The 9,315-nt window shown below is 42.5% G+C and overlaps 1 non-coding gene across 1 annotated transcript; it reads right to left on the bottom strand.

Annotated features, from left to right (window-relative positions):
• Nucleotides 1-521: 521 nt before the first annotated feature.
• Trnam-cau (transfer RNA methionine (anticodon CAU)) lies at nt 522-594 on the bottom strand. The gene has a single exon. It is a non-coding gene; the product is annotated as a tRNA-Met (tRNA).
• Nucleotides 595-9,315: the final 8,721 nt, after the last annotated feature.

Here is a 9,315-nt window from a genome sequence, read left to right as displayed (position 1 = left end):
TATGTTAAATGGCGGTAGAACTAAGCTTAAGCAAATCGCATTGTCTTTGAAGTAGTGTACATAATCCAGAAAGCAAAGAAAACGATCCCTAAAACAAACATTACAGAACCCAACAAATGGTGTGACGAAGCTCATTAGCAGTTACGAATAAGATTTGATGTCGCATCAGCGATTGGGGTAACAAAGTGACTGACTCTATTTAACCAACTTCTCAGTCTATCCCGCGAGGCTACATTTTCAATTTGAGTCCAGTACGCTGAAGAAATTCGGTACCCGCAATGCCATCAAGTCTGCTATCAACCGTGCTAACTTCCGACAATATAAGGGCATGTGGGACGGTTACAGTAGAATTCTGATTTTAACTTAATTTAGACTGAACGTCTGGCATTAAACACAGATATATTCGTTGTACTCACATCAGAAAACTGTAAATAATTTATAGCTGTTTATGAATTTGTCTTACGAATTGAAGTACATCTACATGAAATTGTTTCTGTTTATCACAATGTAATTAAAATATATGCCCCGGGTGAGGATCGAACTCACGACCTTAAGATTATGAGACTTACGCGCTGCCTACTGCGCTACCGAGGCGTTGTTGGAGAGAAGCCGGGTTATAGCTTATATCGTAGGTTCTTATGATTGTACAATACTTGTTCATTGACATTAGCTAATTTTTAAACTGACAATTGCACAGATACTGATACTATTAGACCTCTTTACGGCGTAACCCTTTTCTTCCAAAGTTTTCAGTCACCTTTACAAACTTTGTCAGGCGCATGCCACAAGCTCTCGGGAGCTAAATTACCGGTACGTTTCTGAGTTTAACTGATTGTGAGTTTCAAAGTACATTTTTTCCGTCATATAATGTTTTCCTTGTTAGTTGCTAAAGCACTGAAAGATTACAGGTATGTGTCATTAAGTAAGGTGCTTAATCGTGGTCATTTATGAATGTCTCCGTGGCTTATAAACACTTACGGAGAACTATTTAATTTAGAGACAGAATTCAGAGAAGTACGTCAGTTCTATAAGGAAATGGCCTTCATATGTCTCGTAGCCCGTTTAAGAACGAGTGAAATGTGACATACATTATCAGTTAAAGAGATTGTGTGCTTCTGCGTGCTATGAGATTTCATTCGTTAACTTTATTCATTTACTTTTTATTTATTCATTCGCCTTCATAACCACCCAGTCTAGAGACTAATGCAGATTGCACTTCACATTACAATTTGACAACTTTATTAGTATGAATGTCCTGTTACAGGTCTTTAAAAAAATTAAAAAATTTCCAAAATACAGAAGACATTATTCACGGAAAGACAATACACAATAAGGTGTGCACTACAAATGTGAAAACCACAGCTGAAATGCATCGCTTCCATGTAAGAGATTGCCAAGAATCAGGAGTTTTACCTGTAAAATATAAATCGTACGCTTAGGTTTTCGGCGCAGAATTTAATATAAGCATCAAGTTAACACACACAGACACATGTAAAACTTGTGATGAATGCAGTGCCTCTCCAAATGACGATATTCCTTTGAATGTCAGGCTCATCAACTGCAAGCTGAGAAAGCATATGCTGCGTTGAGGTAATACACAGAGACTTGTTTCAGTAATGATTGTGACTACTGCCGGCCGAAGTGGCCGTGCGGTTAAAGGCGCTGCAGTCTGGAACCGCAAGACCGCTACGGTCGCAGGTTCGAGTCGTGCCTCGGGCATGGATGTTTGTGATGTCCTTAGGTTAGTTAGGTTTAACTAGTTCTAAGTTCTAGGGGACTAATGACCTCAGCAGTTGAGTCCCATAGTGCTCAGAGCCATTTGAACCATTTTTGATTGTGACTACTGCGTAATCACCTTTGATTTACAACAAGCACTGCCGACTCCTAAAAGTTCAGCAGAGAAATTGTTCTTCCTATGATAGTTGTGGGCATACAACCATGGCTTTCTAATTTGGGTATTATGTGCATGTGGCCAGAAGATATTACCTCACGGGAGAGTCAGTGAGAAATTGCATCATGTATCGTGAAAGTGCTGAGCGATCCCTCAAACAAAAAGAATACAGTATTTAATGTGGAATATTCTCTCATTGTTAAAGGATTCTAATAATCAATTCAAAGATACTCCATAAAAGATATGAATTTGTTTGTAGTAGGTATGTAAGCCTGATAACATGATTTACACTCGGGCAACAGTATATCAACTGGGATATAGCTATTTTATATATGTGTATAAAATTAGTTTTTTTTAATAATTGTATTAGTTATAGCATACAACGTCACGATCGGTAATGTTTACTTTAAAATTTAAATTTTTAGTTTTGCATAATTTACATAATAAGTTAAAAAAAGTTACTCTTTTATTCCAAAAATAACGTCTTAATATAACGCTTCAGAAAACCAATTTTTTCCATTTCTACTCAAAGTTGCATAGCTCCCTCTCTCACTAGGTGGTGCTAGATTTCAACTCCATTGGCGGAAGCTAGCTCCTTGACTTACAAGAAAACCCCGCTAAAAGTATCGTTAACAGTTTCTCTCAATGCCAGAAGTTCCTTCCGAGATCTCTGGCAATGTTGATAACTCCGTAAAATCTATATCTTTGCGCTGAAGTTGCCGACTGATGCACTCACCCAGCGCAAACAGCTCGGAAAATATAACCGAGCAGACGACAAACTCGCCCTTGGTCATGGCTGCTAACAGAAACGTGCCATCGTGGGATGCGGTCTTGGTGCCAAATTCGTGAATGTTCATCAGAGTCTAACAACACGACCACCTAGTGAGTGTGGTACTTCCAGGCTCCTGCCTCGAACATCGGTTAATGATTCAAGGGTATCATTTAATATTTGCCTACGCTTTTGATGGACCAAAGAAATTACGTACTATTTCCAGTGGTCCCAGCGAATTCCCGATATGTGGAATGCAAACTGAAATTATGAGCTGCATAATGACAATACACAGCTGAAGGGTAGTCCTGTTGGATGAATGCATCAGCCCCATCCTTTTCCCGACATATATGCAGCACCGTCATAGCCCTGTCCTCGTAATAACTGCCACATCCAGCTAATCCTTTGCCAGTCACATAAAACACTGGAACAAATTGCAATATTGCAGGAAATCTTCACTGATCTTGAGATCCCGGGAAATATAACGGGCAGAGAGAGACAGAGCGAGAGAGAGAGAGAGAGAGAGAGAGAGAGAGAGAGAGAGAGAGAGAGTTGTGGTATTCCAGCAAAGTCAACAGTATCACCGACAAGAACGGTGATACCTTCGGCATCATTAATGCGCTGAATACTCAGTCCTTCCCAGGAGGTGGTTATTGACGCAATTGATTAACTGATTTTGGATTGGGGTACTAATGTATTTGTCGCGTTTACTAGTTCCTTTCAAACTTGCTCGTAGGTTTTTGTCATCTTTCGTGCGATATTGTAGAATGGCGCGAAAGTTACCTCTGTTGCTTTGATCTTGTTTGCCACCTTCAATAGGCCCTATGTCCCCGTGTCTACTTAATGATATCTCCCCGACGTTCGCAGAGAATCACCTGCTCCACTACGCCTATATCAATAATACTCATTACCCTCCAAACTTTCCTGGTTCGACTAATAACAGGAACAATAATGGAAAGTTATTGACTATCATACATTTTATTCTTAACATTTCTTGGTGGTATATTAGTTCTATTTATATTACAAGAACTGCATCAAACGAAATATCTCAACCTAAATCAATTACTATAATTATCACTTTAACACATAAATATCACTTTAACAATAATTTATATATTTCGTCTTGTTCGCTATCATGTGAACATTGTCACCATCGATTGCAGCAGCCGGCCGCGGTGGTCTAGCGGTTCTAGGCGCTCAATCCGGAGCCGCGCGACTGCTACGGTCGCAGGTTCGAATCCTGCCTCGGGCACGGATGTGTGTGATGTCCTTAGGTTAGTTAGGTTTAAGTAGTTCTAAGTTCTAGGGGACTGATGACCACAGATGTTAAGTCCCATAGTGCTCAGAGCCATTTGAACCATTTTTTTTTTATTGCAGCAGATTTATAATAAGCGTTGACCGCATAGATATCGAAATATTCAAGAGCATGCTTCCGCTTCGGAAACTTGGAGCTTACCAGAGCTCCAACATTTTGATGACTACCTTTATCTGAACTTGTCTAATTAGCGAAAGGCGCCCTTTGAGAGAGAATACTAACCACAAATATTTCTCCATCCAGCTGAAGTTGAACTTACAATATTGGCCACTTTGTGAAGTGAGGGTAAATTAGCAAATTGCGTCCTTAACAAAAATGTTTTGGAAATAATGGAGCTTAATGTTAACATCAACTTCTTTATTTGATTGCAAACAATCACGTCTTAGTTACAGCCTGTTGGTGGATTGTCAGAGTTTGATGTATCAATGAAAGACTTGATTTTGCTTCAGGACCCGACAAAGGTGATTCTGAATTAGCAATAATGCTTCTATGTAGCGGCGGCAGCTCTGGTGGATCACACATTTTCCCGGTCCGAGACGGCATAGTTTCTTCTGCCCGTGGTGTTTTGGAGAAGTAGTTCAAAATGTTTCCACTTCCTGTTTCGCGATGCATTGTCTTACCTCTTAAAATCAATAGTTCACCATAGTAGCTTCAATAACACTGGTTTTTGCAAGAATGGCGTTTCAACAACAGAGAATCGTGTACGAAACAAACCAGAACATTTCCTGGTCAGCGCAAGCTCCTACAATGTGTCCACCACGTTTATAATACGCACTGTTTCTGCATTCCTTTAACGTTCATTTATCGGGCACTGCAGAGCGCTGAGACCGAGCTCGTTAACTTTTTATTCAATTCACCATTGATGTTAAACTGATACGTGTTACTAAAAAAAATGAAAACATGTAATGTTAATACGTAATGCAGCGTGTTGTATAAATAAGTAAGCTTTAATGCTTAGAAAAAAATATCTATATTTGCCATTAAACAATCACAACATACAATCACGCTAGTTATCGGCGATTCTCTTTTGTGCACAGATTCGTTCGGAAACATCTTCCAGCTGGTATATTGTAGCAGCATACAGCCCGCTTCTTCACGTACTGAAGCATAATATTACGATATTGTGTGAAGGTGTGTAAGAAAAACACATATGTAATTTCACATTTCGCGGTTCCTTAAGCTCGGAAGTCCCCCCACTTTAAATACGCCATTGCCCTGGCCTCTAGTTCTAACATACCTACTTTATTTCTTATTTTTCTAGAATGAGTGCGTTTCATAGCCTTTTGCTATTGCCTACTTACCATTTTTAGTATTTCTAATACTTGTATTGCAGGCTCCAATATCATATGTGTGTTCTACGAAAGACTCTGGCATCCCAATCAAGGCCCAAACGACACAAGCCAGCGCTTGGGGCGCTAAGCCGAGAAGGGCGTCAAAGGCACCACAACTTGGGATTCCTGTAGAGGACGTATTGCTATTTGCAGCAGCCGCTTGGGTCGCCAAACTAAGAGGGGCGTCCAAGTTTTAGTTTTGTACACAATGTGTATTACAGTTAGTAGCTAAAACTGACAAGGGTGAAAACGTACAAGGGAAAATGGGCGGAGGGGGGCGCCGATCGATAAGGTGCTTGTGTGGAAAAATGTCTCGAGTATATGCCTGTAACCTTGATCCACTTTGTCTCGTCTGCGGATGTCTCCGACGGTATACAGTCTGGAGATAGCCGAATTCCGGACTGTAGCGCCTAGAACCGCTAGGCCACCGCGGCCGGATACTGGAAGGGGATATTCTCCCAATTGGGATTCTATTTGGAGATTGTTGGGGTCATTTCCGGTATTCACCTTACAGCCAGGGGAAACCTTAATGAGGTCGTCTTTTCTCCTGTTCGCGTCTATACCTCTCCCAGCTTTCCTCGAAGGGCGTCGCGGATCTTGTACGCCTGTTGTCTCCACAGTTTCGTTGACAATCTTTGGGCGTTTCTCGTGCTCATCCACATGGGTCGTCTCCATTCCCATCGTTTGGGAGAGCGCTGAGGTGACATTTATGCGCCCATCGATTTGCACCGCGCGACTGCATTAGATGACGGTAGGGTCCACACTCCCATCTCCCAAGCACGCTATCACTTTATAGGACTGCAACCACCGAGAACGCTAGAAGTATTCAGATGCCCCAAATACCGCCTCGGAACGACTGCTGAGATAATATAACTACGTCAAGCACAGTAACTCCCTCCGAACAGGCGTCGGAAGGCCCAATGGTACCAACCGACCGCCGTGTCATCCTCAGGCGATAGTCGTGACTGGATGCGGATACGGAGCGGCATGTAGTCAGCACACCGCTCTCCCGACCGTTGCGTTTCGTGAGCGGAGCCTCGTCTTCTGCCTCAAGCAGCTTCTCAAGTGACCTCACAACGGCAGAGTGCTCCCCATTTGCCGACAGCGCTCGGCAGACTCGGTCGTCTCCCATCCAAGTCAAACTAAGTGATATATTGGCGTTTATCTGGTAATAAATATGCAACCAGTCGCTTTTTTTTTACGATTTATTCAACCATGAACATGTTTTCGATCCACTGCAGGCTCATCTTCAGGTGGAGGTATTACAAGAACATTATGTTGTGTACCAAGTGGTATATAACTAACCATTCCACAGAACGTCAGTGACCTGCCGAAATGAAAGCATTGGCATGCAGTTTGCTGTAATCTCTAGTACTAAGTGACTGCCCAGCGTACGGAACCTAAACCCTGTTGTAGCTACCGTGGCGGCGGGCAAGTGGTCTACCAACTGAACTACCAAAGCACGACTCACGCCCCGTCCTCACAGCTTTACTTCTGCCAGTACCCCGTCTCCTACCTTCCAAACTTAACAGAAGCTCTCCTGCGAACCTGCAGAACTAGCACTCCTGAAAGAAAGGATACTGCGGAGACATGGCTTAGCCACAGCCTGGGGAATGTTCCACACACAATTTCAAACCTTTGCGCAACTTCTCGCTGACAACCTCTACAAAGTAATAAAAGGAAAAAAGTTTGACGATTACAGCATTTTCGCTCTTCACGCAGTAAAATTACCACTTTGGGCATGACGTTTAAATTTATTCGCCGGCCGTTGTGGCCGAGCGGTTCTAGGCGCTTCAGTCCGGAACCGCGCTGCTGCTACGGTCGCAGGTTCGAATCCTGCCTCGGGCATAGATGTGTGTGATATCCTTAGGTTAATTAGGTGTAAGTAGTTCTACGTCTAGGGGACTGATGACCTCAGATGTTAAGTCCCATAGTGCTTAGAGACATTTGAACCATTTTTAATTTATTACTTCTTTGCTACTAAATGTATGTGCAACGCATTTTGCATGTAGTTTCCACATATATCAGTGAATGTTCCTACAAAATTATATCATTCTACGAGACATTGGTTGGAGGCATGAAGTCATAAAAACTAGTTTTTACCGTTAGAAACATTTGTATGTTTGGAGGCAAGTAACCAGACTATGTTATCCGGTATTTAAGAATGAGAGCACCTACTGATCTGCAACAAACTTTACACGCAATTTCAAATCTTTTTGAAAATTTCTCGCTGCCACCACCCACAGAACAATGGAAGGAAAGATGTTTATCACTTACTACAGTCCCGCTGTTTATGCTGTAAAACTGTCGCATCAGGCACGACGCTTTAATTTTTTTTTTCTTCGTTCCTGCTAACATCTACGTCTACACTACACAGATTCTCTGCAAATCACATTTAAGTATCTTGCAGAGGGTACATAACTTCAAATCTTTTTTGAACAGTTTCTTGCCTACATGGTTAACGTCAAATATTGGACACATTGACTCATTTGTAAAGTAATCGAAAGTCTGGGGTTCGATTCTTTAAATAATCGGGTGTCTAGTGGTTTTATGAGAGTTGAAGTAGTCAGTCGTATTCCTGGTGGGAAGATCGCGCAGTTCTCTCCCGCAAAACAGTTGCTGCATCCGTTATCTGCGCGCGAGTATTTCCGTTTTTGTTCGATCGCGGGGTCGGCGACAGACAGAAAAACGGACGGCATACGCGTCTGACGAAGTGCGCGAACACAACAGTTAGCACTCCTCTCGCCGTGCGGCGGGGTGGGGTGGGGGGAGCGGGAGGACCGGCGGAGGGGAGGGGCGATGCCGTTGGCCCAGGCGGCGAGCGGCAGCTGCCGCTCCGCGCAGCGCCCGTTGTTGCTGGAATAATCGACCGCGGCACGTGCGCGCCCAAGCGGGGGGGACGTGGGTTCGACTGCGCCCCGCCTGCTTCGCGCTGCCGGCGGGTCTGCTGCGGAGCCTCTCGCTTACACCGACTTAACTTCACGACTCAAGGTCCTTGGCCACAACAGACGGCTTAGGGCCACGCGGCGCCCGTAGCAGCTAATGAACTATTCAGCAATGTGCACTCGTATTTTTTAAATGTATTATTTTACTTCTACATTCGAATCGAGAACAGCTGCCTACATGAGTAACGTAGAAGTAAATATCCTCGGAGTAGTGAAGCAACTCAAATCACATAATAAAAGCAAGTCTTCTGGTCCAGACTGTGTAATGGATTTGGGAGATATTTTTTTTACCGTATTTGTCGATATCGAATTGTAAATGTTTTCTTATATTTTTTGTCAGAATTTATTATAATTTGTCTTATTATATGTTAATTTACTTCTGTTTTTGAGAGTGAAAGCATATTGATTACTATTAGAAAATGTATCGAAGAATAGCAAAGAGACTGATTACAAGTGGAAGCTTGTGTGTTGTGTAAAATATCTTTGACGATGGAGTCGTCTTTGACTATAGTCAGTCGGCAGCTAACTCTTGGTGTGTGTTGACGGAAGAACAATTTGAAGGTCACCGTCATAAATAACTTTGAATTATGTTACTATTTCTTTTGTATAAACTATAAAAAAGAAATTACATTTGAAGAAATGGTATTTTGAAACACCAAAATGAGGCAAACACGTTGAACCACGTCTTTTCTGCAGCCGACAAAGATGCATTGTGGAATCATACTTAGACAACTGAAGCCAAGACTAATATCGCCTTGCAAACGTCTAACGGAAAAGGTACTGTCACGAAATATGGCAAATTTAAGTAAATAAAAAATAGTGACCATATTTTCAACTTGTGTCTTAGCCGGGATGCCATATTTCAACTGTATACCAATTAGGTTCCTTTCGGAGTATGCTGATGCATTAGCTCCATACTTAACCCGTAACTGGTACACCTGGGTCCCAGGGACCCGAGCGAAATTTCTTTTTTCCAGCTCCGTGATGTGTGTGGTAGCACTGACTTCCCTCTCCCTGTACTCTCCTAACAATCAACTGGCTACCAGCCCACAACATTGTTGCAG

This window comes from Schistocerca serialis, chromosome 1 (assembly GCF_023864345.2).
Source record: "Schistocerca serialis cubense isolate TAMUIC-IGC-003099 chromosome 1, iqSchSeri2.2, whole genome shotgun sequence".
NCBI classification, from domain to species: Eukaryota; Metazoa; Arthropoda; class Insecta; order Orthoptera; family Acrididae; genus Schistocerca; species Schistocerca serialis.
This window is presented reverse-complemented; position numbering and strand designations above follow the sequence as displayed.